This window comes from Numenius arquata, chromosome 4 (assembly GCF_964106895.1).
Source record: "Numenius arquata chromosome 4, bNumArq3.hap1.1, whole genome shotgun sequence".
Classification (NCBI taxonomy): Eukaryota; Metazoa; Chordata; class Aves; order Charadriiformes; family Scolopacidae; genus Numenius; species Numenius arquata.
In genome coordinates this window covers 30532655-30552218 of record NC_133579.1, presented here as the reverse complement: position 1 = coordinate 30552218, position 19564 = coordinate 30532655, and positions in this window count along the sequence as shown.

Below are 19564 nucleotides of genomic sequence, written 5' to 3'. Positions count from 1 at the left end.
AATATATTTGAAATTCCATGTTTATTACAGCATGTATGAGGAAGAAAACAGATGGCTTGAATCTTTGATTCCATTTCCCTTTGTAACTGTTATTATTTACATAGTTGAACATGCATTGTTTGTACAAAGAACCAAGTTTTAATATAACCTCCTTTTCTTTCTTCTACCCTCTGTGCCTTCCCATGGTGTATTGGCTTGGTGCTGAAATGCTTGGTGCTCTAAATTTTCAGATTCAATTAAAGAGTTAGTCATAGTCTTCCTTCAAAAGAAGGCAGTTTTGAAACAGTAGGCCAAAATAGCAAAATTAGGAATATGCTTAGCTAGACCATGTGTATAGTTAAAATTCAATGTAAGAGCTCTGCTGAAATATGATTCCATGAAAGAAAAGAGACTTCTATGCAGCTTCTGTTCCAGCTACCCTCTCATTTACAGAAAGGTACACTTTTGTCTAGAGCTGTAAAACACAGATTGGTCTCTAGTTCAACACTAATATAAGGACAAGCAAACATAACAGTACAGCTTAATTCAACGCTTTAACTTTAACCAGCGGCTAGCAACAGGCAAGGAATTACCATTTTTCATTACACAATTATTAACACAATTTTGAATTTATTTTTAACATAAGCAGATAAAGACGAGCAGTAAAAACATATGATATTAAGATTTTTTTTCTCCATCACTATTATAGAAATGTATTAAAATAAGTATTTGTAAAGAAGATGAAATAAATTGACAATCAACACCTAATTATCTTACGCTAAATTTGATTACCCTAACTCACTAGGCTCTAGAATTAAGTTACTAATGTATAATTACATACTGTCTGTGGGAATTAAAACCAAATTAATATAATTTAAAATTATATAGTTTACTGCTAGATAAAAGATTCAGGAGTTACACAAAAAAAATAACAAGCATGGTCTAATGGACTGCACAAATGACTCCGTTTAGCCCAGGCTTATCACATAAATCATAGATCTTTGCTTCTTTCCTCTAGTCACATTCCAATTCACTTTGTTATTCCTCCCATAACCCCAAGAGACTTTATTTTCAAAATGGCTTTTATCTGTCATGCCATGTAAAATGTGCTTTAAAAGTCTAAACAAAATAATGTCAACTACACCGCTTTGTCACTTTGCTCTATTATCCTCAGAAAAGTCAAATATATTTGTTAACCTAGACCTGCTGTCCCTGAATTTGTACTGATCTGGAATTTAATGAAATTTTGTCCCTCAAAATGTCTTCCTTAGTGTACAAACTACACTTCAGTTAGCTTCAAAAGATTCATTCCTACAAAAGTAAGGGGAGTTTTAAATCACTGAATACTAAGTAAATTTATTCCAGAAATTACTAACATGAACAAATCTGGAGCACAAGAAATAGTAGGCCAATTCTCATCATTGTCTCTCTTAATGCCTCTTGAGATTTCTAGTCTTGCATATATCTTTGCCATGCTACAATAACACCCAAATTAAGAAACACACACAGTAATTACAAATATTAACTGTGATAATTGAATTATAAATGAAAGAAAAGCAAATCTGAGGGGAAAAAAGTTAAAGCCACAAGTGAAAAATAACAGTCATCTCAGTCAGAATGTCTATATATCCTTCTTTTAGAGAGTTTGGACAATGGCAACATCTTCAAAATTGTCATGGAGAAGCCCTACATCCACAAATTTCAAGACAAAATGTGTTATTTCCAGAACTATTATGTCATCAATAGGTCAAGAGTTTTCATTGTAGGGTAAGTGCATTTCATTTTGTAAGATTGTATTGGGTTTGCATGACAAGGTTTTGGTAGTGGGGGGTTACAGGGGTGGCTTCTGTGAAAACCTGCTAGAAGCTTCCCCTTTGTCTGATAGAGCCAATGCCAGCTGGCTTCAAGACAGACCTGCCGCTGGCCAAGGCTGAGCCCGTCAGCGATGGTGGTGGCACATATGGGATAATGTGTTTAAGATGAGGAAAAACTTACTGTGCAACAGCAATTGCAGCCACAGAGAGGAGTAAGAATGTGTGAGAGAAACAACTCTGCAGACACCAAGCTCAGTGAAGAAGGAGGGGAGGAGGTGCTCCAGGCACTGGACCAGAGATTCCCTTGCAGCCTGTGGTGAAGACCATGGTGAGGCAGGCCATCCTGCAGCCAATGGAGGTCCACAGTGCAGCAGATATTCACCTACAGCCCATGGAGGACACCATGCTGGAGCAGGTGGATGCCTGAAGGAGGCTGTGACCTTGTGGGAAGCCCACGCTGAAGCAGTCTTCCTGGCAGGATGTGTAGACCCATGGAGAGAGGATCCAATGCTGGAGCAGGTTTGCTGGCAGTACTTGTGACCCTGTGGAGGAAGCCATGCTGGAGCAATCTGTTCCTGAAGGACTACACCCCATGGAAGGGACCCACGCTGGGGTAGCCAATGAACTGCAGCCCATAAGAAGGACCCACATTGGAGAAGTTCATGGAGGACTATCTCCCATGGGAGGTGCCCCACAATGAAGCAGGGGAAGATTGTAAGGAGTCCTCCTGCTGAGGAGGAAGGAGTGGCAGAGATGTGATGAACTGACCACAACCCCCATTTCCCATCACCCTGTGCTGCTGGCAGGGAGGAGGTAGAGAAAATCGGGAGTGAAGTTGAGCCCAAGAAGAAGAGAGGGGTGGGGGAAAGGTTTTTTAAGATTTGATTTTATTTCTCATTACCCTACTCTGATTTTGATTGGTAGTAAATTAAATTAATTTCCCCAAGTTGAGTCTTGTTCGCCTGTGATGGTAATCGGTGAGTGATCTCTCCCTGTCCTTATCTCGACCCACGAGCCTTTTGTAATATTTTTTCTCCCCTGTTGAACTGGGATAGGGATTGACAGAGCGGCTTTAGTGGACACCTGGCATCCAGCCAGGATCAACCACCCACAAGGATTTTACATTAACTTCTTATACACTATTTCAATAACTCAATGCATTTCAAAGCCAAAGGAAATTAAGTTAGTGGAAATTAGAAATCTCAAATTCAGATAAATGCAACTGTCTCTCTCTATTCTCAAGGAAGCGTCACCTCTCTAGAATCTGAAATTTAAACAGTAAAAACAGTGTAAGATGAGGGGTTGCCATCTTTTCAATAACAACAGGATTTAAGCACTTCATTTAGAGAATGACAAAACTATTGTCATGACATTTCTTTTGTAGTATCTTTGCAAGATACTGACATAGTAGCCTTGAAGCCATATGGTGTTATGTACTTGCTTGGGGCAGAAAAAAAAAAAGTGTGTAGAAACAAAATTAAAGGTCTGACACAGAAGGGCTACAGAAACGGAAAGAATACTGAAGAACAACTGAAAGGTTGTTGTCCACACCAGGATGGGCACAGTTTCTATTGCAAACAATTTTTTTGCAATCTTTTCTCATACACATACCCAAGTTAACAGCCCCAGTCTCTTGTAGGTCTCAGCATGAGCTAATCCCCAAGATTCTCCCTTGGGGAACATCATGTAGTGCATGTTTCAAAAGCCAGACCAAAGTAGCCAGCCACAAAATTACAACGTGAACCCCCCAGATACTGTGCACTCTTTGGAGTCTCACTGAAGCTGCATGGCACTGCGGTTTAGAGTTTGCCTGAACACACTTGCAATCATTCTTTCATTGACTCAGTGTATGCACAGGTTGTTTTTGTATCTGGTGAAGACACTCTTAATAAATATGTAACAGGCATTTCATTGTTTCCACTCTTGAGAACATGGAATCTCAGAACGCTTTTCTAGTTTGTGTTCTAGATTGTTCGGGGTTTTTTGTTTTTGTTTTGTTGTTTTTTTTTTTTCCACCTTCTGAAGGTCTTTTAATATCACTGTAACTTAATGGGATATGAAATTTTATTTCAGGGAAGTCCAGATGTTATTATATCCCATAGAAAAAAAGTTTCTAGTTCTGAGAATCAGCTTTATTACTTGCACAATTCTGAAGGAGAATGTTTTAAAGCTGAATTATCATCAAAGGAGTCTGTGTATCTTCCTGTCTGTCTCTGGAAAGAATTCTTCTATCTTTTTAATTATGGTAAGGAATTTGCTTAAGCTGCACTTGAAACCTAAATAATTTTTTAATTTTTAACAGCATTTTTATCCATTTCTATACAGAAGACGTAATATACTGTCTAGTCTTCTTTCTAAATTAAATTGTTAATGGCTGTCAGTCACATTGCATGTTACTAATATTTTTAATAAGCAGCTCTTCATTAGTTCTTTCAATAAACTCTGTTCACTAGATATCAGCAAATGTCAACTCGTTACTCACTGGTCCTAAGGGGCTGAGAAAGAAAAGAAAAGGCCTCTACATATTTTATTAAAGTTTTAAGTAGATGCTAAGTGTATTTGTGCCTAAGTAAGAATTCCAGGCTTCGATTTTAATAAGTACACTGTCCAGGGGAAAATAGAAATACACAATCAAACCACAGAGAGGACCCAGACTGAACTTAGTCATACTACTTGAGACACTTTTATCCCAAAGACCAAGTTGGGTTTGCTATTTATGAGTTCTGAAGTAAATGTAAGGTATTAAAGCTCCAAATGGGAGACTGAACAGTGAGTTGCTTCCATGTTGCCTATATTAGAGATAGTAAAGTTTAGCAAAACATCTGATGCCAGTAATGAGAAGAAAAGCCAAATTAACCTCCAACCCATAGTCTTCCAAGAGTCTTGCCTCAACCTCAATAATCAAACTATTTGTTTGACTACCAAAGTGTTTTTTTAGGTAATCAGCAGTTATGGGGAAGGGAGTATTTAAACATTCATTTAGTATTTGGGACAGAAATGTAATTTTAGTTTAGACCAAAATAATTGAAAATTCTTTAAATTAATAAATATTCACTAGGAGACCAGAAAACCCTAGATCTGACCGGGGAAAATAAAAATTTGAAACTTACAAATTCTTTGCAAGAATTGCTGTAGTTATATATGTATATGTATATCTGTAACTAAATAGCTTGTTATCTGAGTCTATTTACTTTCAACACCATCAATTGCACTTTCCACACCTTAATTGCTTAATGAATAACTGTTCATTTTTCTTTCTCTTTATTTACTTTGAGTTGTTGAGAACCCCGGGTATTCTAGCTACTTTGTCTTGACTTGTGTGCACACACAATTTATATAATGGAATGAAAAATGAAGTTCTCTGCATTGTGGTTATTCGTATAAGGTATCTAATTTTAAGGGACAATCTTCTTTTATCTTTAACTCATTTTATCTGCAGAAATGCATTTGAGTAGTAATTGCTTTGTAATAATCCCCTATTGTAAATTGCCAATCCCTATGAAGAAGGGGTCTTTCCTGCTTCATCTGACCTGTATTTTTAGGAAAATGACTTCTGCAGAGAGAAAAGGTATCTACTTTACATAGGAAAAAGATGGAGAAGGATATTTTAAGATGACTGACTCCAGCCTGAATGCTACCTAAGGCAATCCAACTGGACACCAAGAAGTGAGAATGATGCCTTTCTACACTAGGTACCTATGGGTTTGAAGATAACCCTCAGAAATGGTTGAAACGTCACAATCAGTTGTTTGACAGATCCATTTGCCCATTTCTCTGAAATATGTATTATGTCTTGGGAGAGTGGGAATACTAAGGATATGTGCTCTGAAGCAAGAAAAAGTCTGTGTCATTTGTAACTTATTACTTGTAAAAGAAATCCTAGAGAAAACCACAGTGGACCAGTGCAGGCTTTATATATTACAAATCAGTGTTTGCAGTCTGACGAGCTTTAATGTTTGGACACGCTTCATGATTCTTGGAGGTAAAATTCATGATTAGATATGTAAAAATATCTAAGGATTAGAAAGAAAAGATGCTTTGGCTCTAAACCCCTGGAGTGTTTCATATTTTGACTATTACAGTAAGGAATGCTTTTAATAATTTGAGTAGGGCTTGAATTTAGGTATGAATTATCAAATTAACTTTTCTATATGTTACAGTGATTATTTCATCATGTATACAAAGCTGTCCAGCTCCAAAAGAGGAATAGAGAGAGATTTCATCATGATTCAGGGCTAAAATGGCTTATATGGAGTGAAGTCTGCTTCTGACTCCAATGAATTTGATCAATTTTCTAAAAGAGAAAGGTAAGTTTAATAGGCATTGGCCTAGAAGCCACGTGTGTCTTCTTTGGAAACCTCATTATCATGAGATAAAATCCTCTAAAAAATTCTGAAACTCAGGGTTTCATTCCATGTGAAAATTTCATGTGACTGTATAAAAGGTGTGTTTAATATTTGTATAAATAGTTACCTCTTTATTGTCTGTACCCTCATGAGTCAATGTCCTTTCTGACAACACAAAAAATATGAACTAGTGAATGAGTGATGATTCAGTATATAACCAGCTTTCAGAAGCCTCTTTCTCTATTTCTAGACTTGTGCATGATCCAAACCTAATTGTTGCCAAGAGGGCCAATGGGATCCTGGGCTGCATAGGGAAGAGTGTGGCCAGTAGGTCGAGGGAGGTCATTCTGCCCTTCTACTCTGCACTGGTGAGGCCACAACTGGAATACTGTGTTCCAGTTCTGGGCTCCCCAGTTCAAGAGAGACGGGGAACTACTGGAGAGAGTCCAACGTAGGGCAACTAAGATGATTAAGGGATTGGAGCATCTCCCTTATGAGGAAAGGCTCGAAGAGCTGGGGCTCTTCAGCCTGGAGAAGAGAAGGCTGAGGGGAGACCTTATCTATGTTTACAAGTACGTAAAGGGTGGGTTGAAGGATGATGGAGCTGGACTCTTTTAGTGGTTTCCAGTGATAGGATGAGGGGCAACAGGCACAAGCTGGAACATAGGAAGTTCCATTTAAATATGAGGAGAAACTTCTTTACAGTGAGGGTGACAGAGCACTGGAACAGGCTGCCCAGGGAGGTCGTGGAGTCCCCTTCTCTGGAGATTTTCAAGACCCGCCTTGATGCAGTCCTGAGTAATATGCTCTGGGCAATCCTGCTTTAGCAGGGGAGTTGGACTAGATGATCTCTAGAGGTCCCTTCCAACTCTGACAATTCCATAATTCGTTTTGGTTTTCTGTTTGTTTTCTTTTTGATAGAGCCTCTGCCTTTCTGCATTCAATCTATTCTGGTATCTAATTACTTGAAAATCTGAAAGAAGCAGCTTTTAATGGTTTGTCCAATTAAAACATACTGAAAAAAAATTGAAAGAAATTTTGCATTGTGGAGGATCTGAAGTAAATATTAACACCTACAAAAATTTGCATTAAAAGCTTATTGCTTTGTTTTTCTGCACAGAACTTGATCTTTGTTATCTGACAACTAGAATATAAATATTAGTATGATACTATGGGATTTTATCCCAATGATGAGACAGTTAAGCCTCTGTAATATACCACTGGGGTTCTTGATGAAGTTTCCAGAGGTTGCAAATCTGTCTAATGACTTTTTTTCTGCATGGGTGCATGGAGCTCCAAAAAAAGGGTCTTATCTGTTGCCTGTGTGGACCATTAGCTATATCCAGATTCAGAGAGCCACGAAGATGGTTTTTATCCCGTGTCACAGGCTGCTTGTAAGACATACATATCAACTATCCTCTTTCCTTAGATATATAGTGTGTTACAAATGGGATGAGAAAGAGTAAAAATTAAAGAATAAAACAGATGAATCAATAAAAAAAAAATATCAAGAAACCTTCCAGTGGTTTTTAAGGTATTCTTTATTTCCCAGTGTTCTAGATGGCCTTTTTACTATTAAAAATGTATAAATCCTGAAACCTAGTGAACTTCCAGCAATTATTCACAAACTGCAATAGTGATATGCAAGTGGTGCTCAAAATGTGTCTGCTGCTGCAAACACCAAGGATAAGCCCCAGTGATACATATTTTTCCCACTAATCTGATTGCATTTGTAGGGTAACACAGAAAAAAGAGATTGGAGAACATGTTAAATTTACTCAAGAACAGTGTGTGTGTGTGCGCACGTGCACATGCATGCGATTATAGGAAGGGAGGTGTATCCCATATGGCATGACTTGCAGAGTATGAGGATTCAGTCCTCGTGTTTGTGGTTTAAGGCTTGTAGGTGTGCCAGCTATTGGATGGGTAAATGAATGTAAACTATAGCCCAAGGAGCCAAAGGAGCTCCAAAGCATGTAAGAGAGTGTTTGAAGAAGTCAAGCCTGGGCAGTCCAGCTCCACTCATTTGACATTTTAGCTTTTTTTTCAGTCCAGTGAGAATTTCTTGATTAATGTTCAGCATGTGATGAACTGATTAACTGAATTTGAACTTAGGCCATATTCTTTACATCTTTGCATGCCTTTTCATAGAAGTCTGTTGTTCCTTTTCAGGCAGCCATATTCTCCTTGTTCTTGAATACTGGCACTGCAGTTATCCAGTTTACATTTTATGTTGATTGCTGAGAAAATATGGAATAAAGGTGTCATGATGTGTCAAAAAGACTTTGTTTAGACTTCAAGACTAATTGGAATTCAATAGTGAATTTCTCTGCTTACTTTTATACAATGACACCATAACAACATAATTTACTTTGGTTTTTTGGTGTTTTTTTTTTTTTCCCGGTGAGAAACAATAGAATACTATCCTAAGGCTTCCTAAGCGATTGGAGAGGAGATATAACTGGTGGCAACTGTGTTTTAGGTGAAAACAGTGTAAAATGGAGAAAAATAGACAAAACTTTTCCAGATTTGAAAATCAATATTGGTTTGGTTGAATTTTCATAGAATGTCTAGCCCAGATTTGGGAATAAAAGCAATGGGGATGCAATAGGAGGTCATTCTTCAACCCAAATATCACTGGGAAGTAATGTTTACATGTTATTTGTAGCATTTACTGCTTGTTCTTAAGTAAGTTACACTATACTCAAATGCCAGTAATGAACAACCATATGGTGTAAGCAGAAAGCCATCAACTAGACTGCGACTATATGCAGTGAGTTCATAATTTTTGACAGATCAAAAATTATTTCCTTAAAAAGACTGACAGAGATATTTTTGGTTGCTCTGATTTTGCAGTCTGCTTTCAGACAGTTTTGGATGATAGGAATCAATTATTTACATATTTCTTTTTGGGGTATGTAGTTTATTGAGTTCTTGCTTTCTTGAGATTGACCTTAAAAGGTGAAATCCCTGCCTCCCAGCTGTGACTCACCAGTTTGGCAGTACTGTTCTCCAGTGCCCAGCACAGCCAGCTGGCTTTGCTCTGGCTAGTGTGTTTCTAGGCCTAAATACCTGGTCGCAGCCAAGATCCTAAATACTAGCAACTGGACAGGGTGGATGGGAAGAAGATTTTGATACAAGCACGGGCTTAGACCTGGTCTGAAAGTACAGCGTTGATGTAGTCTTAAATTCCATGTTCATTAAGTCCTGTGTATTGTAAACCATAAAATATCATCAAATCCTTAGGAAAGCCACTAAAAGAAAAAAATAAAAACCTATACTGCATGTACACATAGTGCATAGATAGACACTGCCTTAGACACATTGCTATTGGTGCTCTTCCATGGACAACCCTACCCACTATCACCATACCTGGAAATTTTTTTATATAATGCTTGCTTGGCAGTAGCTGTAAGGAAGCTGAACATCATAATTTTGGGAGAGTAAGGGCTTGTTGTAGCCCCCATGCCACAGGACACTGGAAGGAGCTTACACATGCTCAGTGCTTTGCTCAGGGCTGACATCTCAGTACACATGACCTGAGTCTCTGTCTTCTCTTAAAGCTGATGACCTCAAGCATGATTGTGTTACTGTGTTCTCAGTCATGCCTCCCCTTAACAGAAATAGCCATTTTGTTTTGCCTTACTTTGGTGGAAAGTTCTACACAGATAAAAGTATGTAAGTAGCTTAAACACATCTGCCATTGGCACATGTAACATTTAAGCAGAGCTGTAAAAAATATCAAAGAATTTTGTTTAGTCTTGAAAAGTGACAGTTACAGAGATGCCAGCTGCTTTGCACCTATCTCCAGAATCGGTTTCTGCCTTTTTACAGAACAGAGCTGACATCTGAAAGATATGTTCGTGGCACAACAATCTCTACAGAGCTACACTGAAATCCTTTTTGTCATCACAATGACAAAGCATAATATAGTAATAATGATACTGATTCAAGAGCATCGCAAGCACAATGTCATGAAAAGCAATGCTAATAAATGCTTTTAGTATTTTTCCCCCGTGTTGTGATTCCAGGCCTATAAAGGTTTATGTACATAAAGAGCAAAGTACAGTGAGACTCTTCATGTGCCTGAAGTAAAACACAGGCTAAATCTTTGTAGGCCTGAGACTTTCAGTTCAGGCTATCTATACATTAACTTCCCTAATATCTATACATTATATAATGTATTTAATATAGAGAGAGCAATTGCTACTTAAAGGAATGATTTCCAATGTGAAATTTGTTTTATTTTAAAAACACATATTGTTCTTGCAGTTGACAAAAATGCATCAGAGCTCTGGCTCATTTTTTTTCTTTAATTTAAAATCATTGAATTTAGTGTCATTCAGTCCAATGTATTGAAAAAGCTTCAGATGTGAAATCCCTTGTGAAGGCCTCAATATTAGAATTGGAAATGTTAAGTCTGCCTCAAAGTCCCTAATGTAAAAGTTTGAAATTTTACAGTTGTTTTCTTGTACTGAGTGTTTTGACAATTCCCTGGAAGAAAAAGTACAAGGTGATGGGAATGATTGCTTCTGTGCCACTTCTTTTTGCCTATGCCTTCAGATGCCACATTTTTAATATGCAGTCACACGCAAAAGAATACATTGGGTGTTCACTGTTTGGGACAGGTGCAGATTAGGCCACGTGAGCCCCTTTATAGGGAAAGATTACCTGGGTCTATTGCTCTGGGAGTTTTGCCTAAATAAAAGGATGTAATCAGAGGTTTATGTGGTTTCCCAGAGGTGTGGTACAAACACATAAAAAGATCCTTTAAAACAGATCAATGAGTTACTTTACAAAAACATGTCTCTCACCTGTAGCAGTACTTCCTAGGAGAACAGGGAATGGCTAAACAGTAATATATGCCAAAGGTTCAGTTCAGGACAGAAAATTAATTTTCAATTCTTCTTCCAATGAAGCTGTTAAAAGTAAAGCTGATAACTATTCCAGACACAGTGACATATACTCCTCAGGCCCCTGGTCTTGGGTCTCCACCCCTTTAACACCAAATGTGCTAGCTTGTCCTCAGTGGCTTCCCCTCTCTATTCCTTTGAGAATCTCGGATCTTTACTGTAAGGTGAGATGAATACTGCTGTTCCCACGTGTCTTTATCCAGTCCAAATGAGCTTTCATTCACAGTGGATTGTGGAAGTGTTCAACAGGTAATGTTCTATCTCCTTTCCTGCCTGCTTTGATGAGGACTGAAAGAAGTGGCATGTCACAAGTGTTTTCAGGGACATCCAATTTAGCAGCTGCTAAGATGAATGGGACAGGTCATACCTCATAATGCAATTGTTTAAAAGTAGCAGAGCTGCCATTGCATCTATCGCCATGGTTTGAGAGGCTATCTCTGCAATCATAACAGCTAAAACCTTTTTTTGATAAAAGCTTTAGATTCCGGAAGAGAACAACGTAATGCTCTACTGATGCACAATGACTGAATCTGGACTGGCTATATGTTTCCTGGTGCTTTCAAAGAAGACAAAGATTGCTATTCAGAACTATTTCTAACGAAGTAAGAACAGAAGTCTTCACAGACCTGTGAAAGGTAAAGGGGTATGAAATTTTGACATAAGTGGTGGAGCTGAAACCTACAGCAGCACAGAGCTGTGACTGAAGCGAGGTGTCCATAATTCACATCAAGGATCTTGGATGGATGTAAATCTTCCTGCATCCTAGACAACGTTTCAACAGCCACCGGCTACTTTGGATTTTCTCTATGCTCACCTTAGATGAAATACCATTTTCGTAGGTTGGGATCAGATGATGTGTTCTTTTGATGGGGAATTCCAGTCATCCCCATTTCAAATAAATGGAAGTTCTGCAGCCAGAGCAGCAGCATTCTCTTAAAAACGTTTGACAAAAAAATCTCAGTGATACATTAATTTAATTATTGGTGAAAATAGTGGACACTGGTGAAGGAAAAGTGAAAAAACATGACACAAATAAAAGCTGAAAGAAATACACATGACAGTCATTAACAGCCAGAGATCTTTTTCATTACCCAGTGAAGGAAACTCAAATCTTTTGGGGCTCTCAAATATCATCAGAGTTCTCAGCAGCTGTGTGCTGAGGTGGAATGAGCATGTAAAGGTGACCAAATAAATCTGTTTTAATTCTCTAAAGCTATAAATAGTCTCTTGGTTACATTACAGATTTACTTATTTCAGAAGAAAAATTAATTTAAGAAAGGCTGAACCTAGCTGGTTTTGCTCCCCACCAAAATGGTTACAGTTCTGTATAGTGGATAAGATTTCCAAAGCAAGTAGTGTTTTTTATGTTCCTATTTTGTGAGTGTGCAACTTGAGACAATGTATAGGGTCCTGTTTACAGAGCAGTTGCTTTCTCAAAAAAAAAAAAAAATGACTCCTTCAAGCAGAATCAAAAAATGAAGTAACAAAAATTGAGGCAAAGAAATGCATGAACAAAAGAGTTATAGATTTCCTTCTGTGTATGTCATTAAAGAGACAGTCTTCTCCAGCATGGCTTTTCAAACCTGATTTCGTATTCTGAAATGCTAAACTTGGAACTAACTAAATGAAAGAACTAATAATGTGATCTTCTCTCTATGCCATATATTTTTATTTCTGTGGATTGTTTTCAGAAATGTCAGAGTCTTCTTTGGTAATACAAATTATCATGCATCAGTGAAAACAAGCAATCCGATATAACTGTTTTCCAATTAGAACTGGAAGGCCTGCTTTGAAATCTAGCTGAATGAACTTGAGAAGCTAGGTAATGCAATTGAAGGCTGTGGCATCTCTTTGTTGTATTTCAAAGTCCCGTTTCAAGATTGTCGCTTCCAAAAACAAACAGTCTGTGTCTCAGCTTTAAATTTCACATGTGTGACATTGTATGGAAACATCTCACCTGTAGAAAGCAAGCCAATGCAAAAATATATTTTAAAAACACTAGTTCTCAACTCTTATATGGAACTAACACATAGTATCTATACATACCTAATATACACCTATAGTATGTAACATTTATATAATATATATCTATATATTATGATATGAAATATCTATAAGATATTATAAATGATATATATATACTATCTATAATACCTAACATATATAAACTTCAAAGAACTTTGTATATATTGTCTATGATTCTGAAGGGATATCCTGAAATAAAACTTGCAGACGTGCTATGTTTATAGCAACTTTTTGATTAGAAATTGCATTTAAAGTCTTCAGTCTCTGAATTCAGTTGGGAGGCTCAGAGGAAGGATATTAGGTGTACACATACATTTTTGCAGATGCAAGAGAATAAATGAAGTCTTTAATTCTGTTAGCTAGGAGTTACATTTTAAAAATATGCTTTCCTTACTTAAATGATCAAGTTGCAAGTTTGTATGAGTGGGAATTGCATACTCAAAACTCAGGTACACAAACAGTGATGAGTGTTAAATATAAAAGAAATAAGTATTTGTACTGGCCAAGCCCCATGCCTGGCTGGTGTTGCAGTAAACAACTCCCTAGTGTCTTTTCTTTTCACACAAAAAATGTTCAGTCTTTGGGAGGCACACTGGGTTGCTGCCATCATTTGTCTAGTTAAAAGCTATTATTCTATGAAGAAGGAATTGAGAGAATAGCAAAGCTGCTCAGCATCATTGTAGAGCAGAGTTTGTTCTGAGGGTGCACCAAACCTTGGAAATTGGACATAAGTGTTGAGCGCACAGACCACATAGGTGACTGCAGGCACATTGTCTGAACATTTCTGATTAGCATATGTTTAGAAAAAACGAACTCTCTGCAACAATTTTTTTATAATGATGTGACATCTTCATCTGTAAATTCTCCAAAGCAAACCTGAATGACCTGAAAATGTGTTGGTCACGGAGGCTGGGGGTAGAGTCAGAACATGATATTAGAAAAAAATCACTACAAAATAACTTTCATCTTAAAAATTATTAATCGCCTCTCCTCCTGGAGCTGAAATTCCATGAAATGAGAGGGATTAAACAGAATACGGTGGCATGTTGCTAAGTGCTAGCCATTTCACTGCAGAAGCTGTTTGTCAAATATTTCTGGTACAGTATGTAAGGTAGTGGCATTACAAACTTGTCTTAGAAGAGAGCATTTAAATATCACTGTACAACCATACGTAACTGATACCACTCCAGTTATGCAGAATTTCATGTCTATTTCATCTCTATGGGGTGTACAAGACTGTATTTAACAATATTTTGATAAAATAATCGTCACAAAAAATTTTGTTGAAGACAAGCTTTGACAATGGTTCACTAAGTTTGCACATCTGAAAGAGAAGTAGTATTATCCAAGTAACTTATGAATATTAAGAAACGACATTCAGAAATCCGTTCTTATATCAAATGGTATGAAATCAGAGCTCTATAATAAATTATATTCTTTCAATAAAAAATTGTTATAATGTCTTATTCTGTTTTGTTATATCATGCTTTCACTATTTATTTAATAAATCATTAGAAATTAAAGATATTTTATGGAAGAAAAATAAAATAAAGTTTTAAGTTCCAAAACAGACTTCTGTCTTGGTTGTACTGATATTTTTACAAGAACAAATAAACTGTTCTTGAGAAATTACACTTTTTTTTCAATGTGTAAAATCTCAGGCAAATATTTCTGATACTATATCAGAGATGATATTCCATAGGAAGGTGGATCATTCAAAATCTTCCATCTGTAGTCCTGACCTTCCTGTGAGGGGAGGCCCTTTGCAATGGAGAGCTGACACTTCAGAAACACTCACAATGAATCTTCATTTGCAGGAGAAAATGTATCTGCCTCGGTTGATGTGGGAAGCAGTAAGATTCAGGAGCTAGAAAAAAGTTTAAGTACCTCTGTTATCTAAATCTAATTTATTCAGTAATTTTTTTCTGTGTCTTATATACTTCAGAATATTGTGCGTGTTGTCAACAGAGAGTTGTATATTCTTTGCCATAGCTTGTAGCTATAAGGTAATCTGCCCTGGTGCTCCAATAAGTTGAAGAATGAACTATTGATTTATATTTACAAAGCATTCTTTTAGTCACACTGATGGTCGAGTTTAACATGGGCTGCTCACAAAGAGAATGGATATACTGCGGTTGATTTAACCACAACTTGTGGTTAATATGGAGGTCATCACTGGATAGGTACAGAAGACTACATTTCCTCTACCAGCAGAATAAATTTCAAAGATATGCTTGTAAATAAAAAAGGATCAGATTTATTAAATCCCATTTGTTTACAATTTACAGTAAAATTGGTTTTTAAAGGCCACGTAATCCATGAAGACTATGTTTAGTGATTTAAATGGTATCCTGTTTAATAAATGAGGACTCAGTCTTCTGCACCTTGGCTGACCATAGAAGTGTATTTGTGTCCCTGTCACAAACTTGTCTTAATATTAGGGGTAGACAAAAGTATGCTTCACATCAAATGAACATTTCTTCTTTCTCTAGATTTGTATAGGTAACATTCAGATAATACATGTAAATACCTGTGAAATAATTTCAGGAATAGATATGTAAGTATTTTCTTTTGGAAAGAAGTGTCCTGTTTTGTTAGGTGTTAATGTAAATAATGTATGGGAAACACTTGGGAACTGCTGATCAAAATACCTTTCTGTTGATAACTTGATTTAGTAGATGAGACAAAAAGCTTTTCCCCTTGAAACTGTTGGTTTAAATGAGTTCAAGGTGAGTGCCAGCTTAGGGAAGGCTCCAAAGAAATGAGAGGTTTCATTTCTTGTAAAACTCCCACACCATCAAGTTCAACATTTCCCTGGTAGAAATGTTTCTATTCCTAACAGTCTTGGCAAAGTGATGAAAAATGGCATGAGCTTGATTACACAACATTCTTTTCCAGCTACAACCAACTCTTTGAGCTCAAAAAAGAGGACTGCAAATACCTAATCTGCTTATTTACTTTAGACGCTACGCTTTCCAAAGTCACTCCACAACTGACTGAACCACATTTCTCTATGCTGATAATTTAAAAATCTGTATTTTCAACCTTGCCACTCACAAAAGAAATGAAAGACATAGAAATAATTCCTCCAGCTGCTTAAGTCCATGAAGGCTGCAGGTTTATCCCATTAAGAACAGTATTTAATAAGAAGTAATGCATGGAACTGTTTTCTAATAAATACTGTAAGGGTCATATAATCAGATATTTTATTAGAAATAAATATTCTTATTTTGTTATTCCCCCTTTCCATTCCAGCTGTACTGATTTGTACTGATTCTTTTGCTAGTTAGTTATCTAAGGAGAAGGGAGTTTCTGTATGTGTGGGGTTCATTCCCTGTGTTAAAAGAGAGGTGGGATTTCATCTGTTTTTCTGTGGATGCACATTGGATTTAAGGGCTTTTCAGTTCTCCTTAGTTCTTATGCTCACCTTTCTTGAAAGTAGCAGGCAGAAGTGATGATGTGCCATCATTCCTTCACCACCAGGCCTAATATTGTAGGTCATATAAAACAAGGAACAAATCTTTTGGCTCTGCTTTCATTCCTTGTTTATACAACAGAGTCATAATCAATGAGTAGTCTGATCTAAAGAGAAATAATAGCAGCTGCCCAGTGTACCAGATCCCTGCAAGATTGAGTGTTGATATCTTCTGGAGGAATTTCACTGTCTTGCAGAATAGGTGCTGCCTGGCAGCCGCAGACTGGTTCCTGCTCTGATTTCTGGTAGTTTTTGCATGACACTTTTCAGCTTTCTACTCGCATCCCTCCATGCTTGAACTCAGGAAAAAGACCATTAAACACAAGTATTTCACCTTAGTATAAAATTCTCATTTCAAACAAGGAGCTATAGGTTAAGAATTCCCTGCACACTGCTTAGCTGCAAATTCAGGGCATGATTAATTTCTCAGTGCAAATCATCAGGCAGACACCCGCGGGGGTTCCTTACTTGTGCTTAAAGCAGAAGATTGAAACAGAGGAGTGCTCATTCATAGATGAGATCATAATTTTCCCATTGAGATACACCTGCAATTTTTTCTCCATACCAGGAGCTACCATTAAGATTTATATGCAGTTTTCTGACATGTTCCTTTCAGAGGCTGAAGTCTGAGTATCAGAATCTCTAGGAAAATGCCATATGCAACCCGAAAACCGATTTGCAATGGAGAGAAATGCATTGAAACGCAATGTCTTTCCACAAAACTTCATTGCCAAAGCTTTGCCTCACCCTCCCTCGCATTGCTGCTAACCTCTCAGCAGCAGCCACACGAGCTGAGATGCAAGAAACATTTGCAGCCGGTAATATCTGATGATAACCTTGACTGTGACATACATCATCATTACGGCTCCGTAAGGCAGGAGAGACCAGCGAGCGCAGCGCGCCCGGGCCCTGCAGGCAGCGAGAGGGGGCGGCCACTCAATTCCTCGGCCTAATCCCTTTGGGATTTTCCCTCCCGCCTTTACCGGGGTGCGACCCTCCCTCCTTCTTTCCTTCCCTCCCTCCCTCCCAGCCCCCGGCAACTCTGCGGCCCGGCTCGACCCGGCCCGCCGAGGGCGCTGCGCCCCGCGCCGCCGCCAGGTGGCGCCCCAGGCCCGCTCTTGGCGCGGAGCCGCGGGCGCGGCCGGGCGCGGGTCGGGGAGAGGGTGCAGGTCGGGCAGCGGGTCTGGGAGCGGGTCCCCGTCCGGCGGCGGGTCTGGGAGCATCCCCGGGCCAGGAGCATCCCGGGGATTGGGTGCAGGTCTGGGAGCGGAGCCGCCCCGGGGAAGAAACGGTTTACTCACGGGGGAGCTGCCACCGAGCGCCGGGATGCCGGGAGGCAGGCACGGGAATTTTCGGTGTGCGCCGCACGGCCTTACGGCCTGAAGTGCCCCAAACAACGTGTCCTTTTTAGAGATTAATATTATTATTATTATTATAATTATTAAAATCTATGCATTCCAAAGAGCCTCCAGTTCATGGTGCTGCGCGGTTCGGCTGCATCAGTGGCCCGTAAGCGCTAAGGTGCCGGTGGTATGTTTGTACAGGGGGGACTCAGCCCGACGGGTTTAAATGGAAATAAGGGGGGACGAGATGGGGTAAGGCTTTTCCCTGCCGCCGGTGACACCCTGCGACGGGACGCCCCGAAGAGGCCGTTCCGGTAGGAGACCCGCTCCCTGCCGCGGCTGCCCGCGATGTGTCGGGGTGCGGGCCCAGGGCGAGGGGTGCCTGGCCGGGGCAGGGGCTGCGGTGCGAAGGGGTGCCGGGGCCAAGCTCAGCTCCGCTCCCGACCTCTGAATCCCGCCTCCCGGGTGCGAGTGTGTGTGTGCGTGTGTGTCTGAGAAGAGGGGAGGAGGGAGGAAGTGGGGTGGTGGTGATAGCGGCTGGCGGGGGGGGGGATTATTGGCAATGGGCGGGAGAGAAAGAGGCGACTCCTGTTTCCTTTTCTTTCTGCCAGCGCAATCTCGGCTCATTTTCTCTAAGCAATACAAGTTCACGGACGAGCTACCTAGCCAGCCCTCCTCTCCTGTCATGGACCTCCCAGGTAAAAAGGCCGTTCCCCTCCCCGCCGGCTGTTCCTTTTGCAAAATACGATTTTAAATGATAACAATAACAAGATAAGGGGTTAGGGCAGGGGGAGAAATGCCTCGGGGGAACTGTAGGGGGGATCTCCCAGAAGCGAGATCTCAGGTTGTTCTGGTGAGCGGGGAAAACTGAGATGTAACTTCCCAGGGAGACACTGGGTGAGGTTTTGCCTCCTGCGATATGTGTGCATGACGGGGTGGGAGCCGGGGGATGTCTGAGCCGACCGCTTCCTTCCCGAGAGTTTAGGGAGCCGCCGGGATCCGTGACAGCGGAGGTAGCCTGGCCCGGAGGACAAAACATTGGGAAGTATAAGCCGGTGCCGGAGCGCAGAAGCCCCCGGGCGAGGAGGAGGGCGGCGGCGGCATCTCCCAGAGACCGGGCGGGGCAGCGCCGCGGCGGGGGCGCGGGCTCCGGGGTGCCCTGGCTCCCCGCGAACCCTAGGGATAGCGAGGCAGCTCCTGCGAGGGGGGTGGGCTGGGGGCATTAACAACAACAATAGTAATAAAATCTCCTTTCGGAGTGTCCGGGGCGTTATTAGACCGACGTACACCCGGCTCGCAGATGTAGTAAAAAGTGGGACCGTGGGAACTAGCCGGGTTTTGGAGCTCCCGGCGGCTGTGGGGCGGGAAAGGGACCGTCCAAGGCGCACACAGGGTGCCTCAGCGTGGGTTCAGGGACGAAAGCTGCCGCGGTGCCCCCTTCTCCCGCCTCAAACTACGTCTGGGACTGCGGGACCCCCCGCTGCCCGGCGACGGGAAGAAGAGAAGAGGCGAGGAGACGCCGGGCAGCGAGGTCTCTTCCAGACCTGTTGTGCCGGCTGGGACGCCCGGGGCGGAGAGGGGGGACTGCGCCAGCGGGGTGCCGCCGAGCGGCGGGGTGCCCGGCTTCTGCCTGCCCATTTCTCTGCTTCACCGCCGCCTTTGCCCTTGC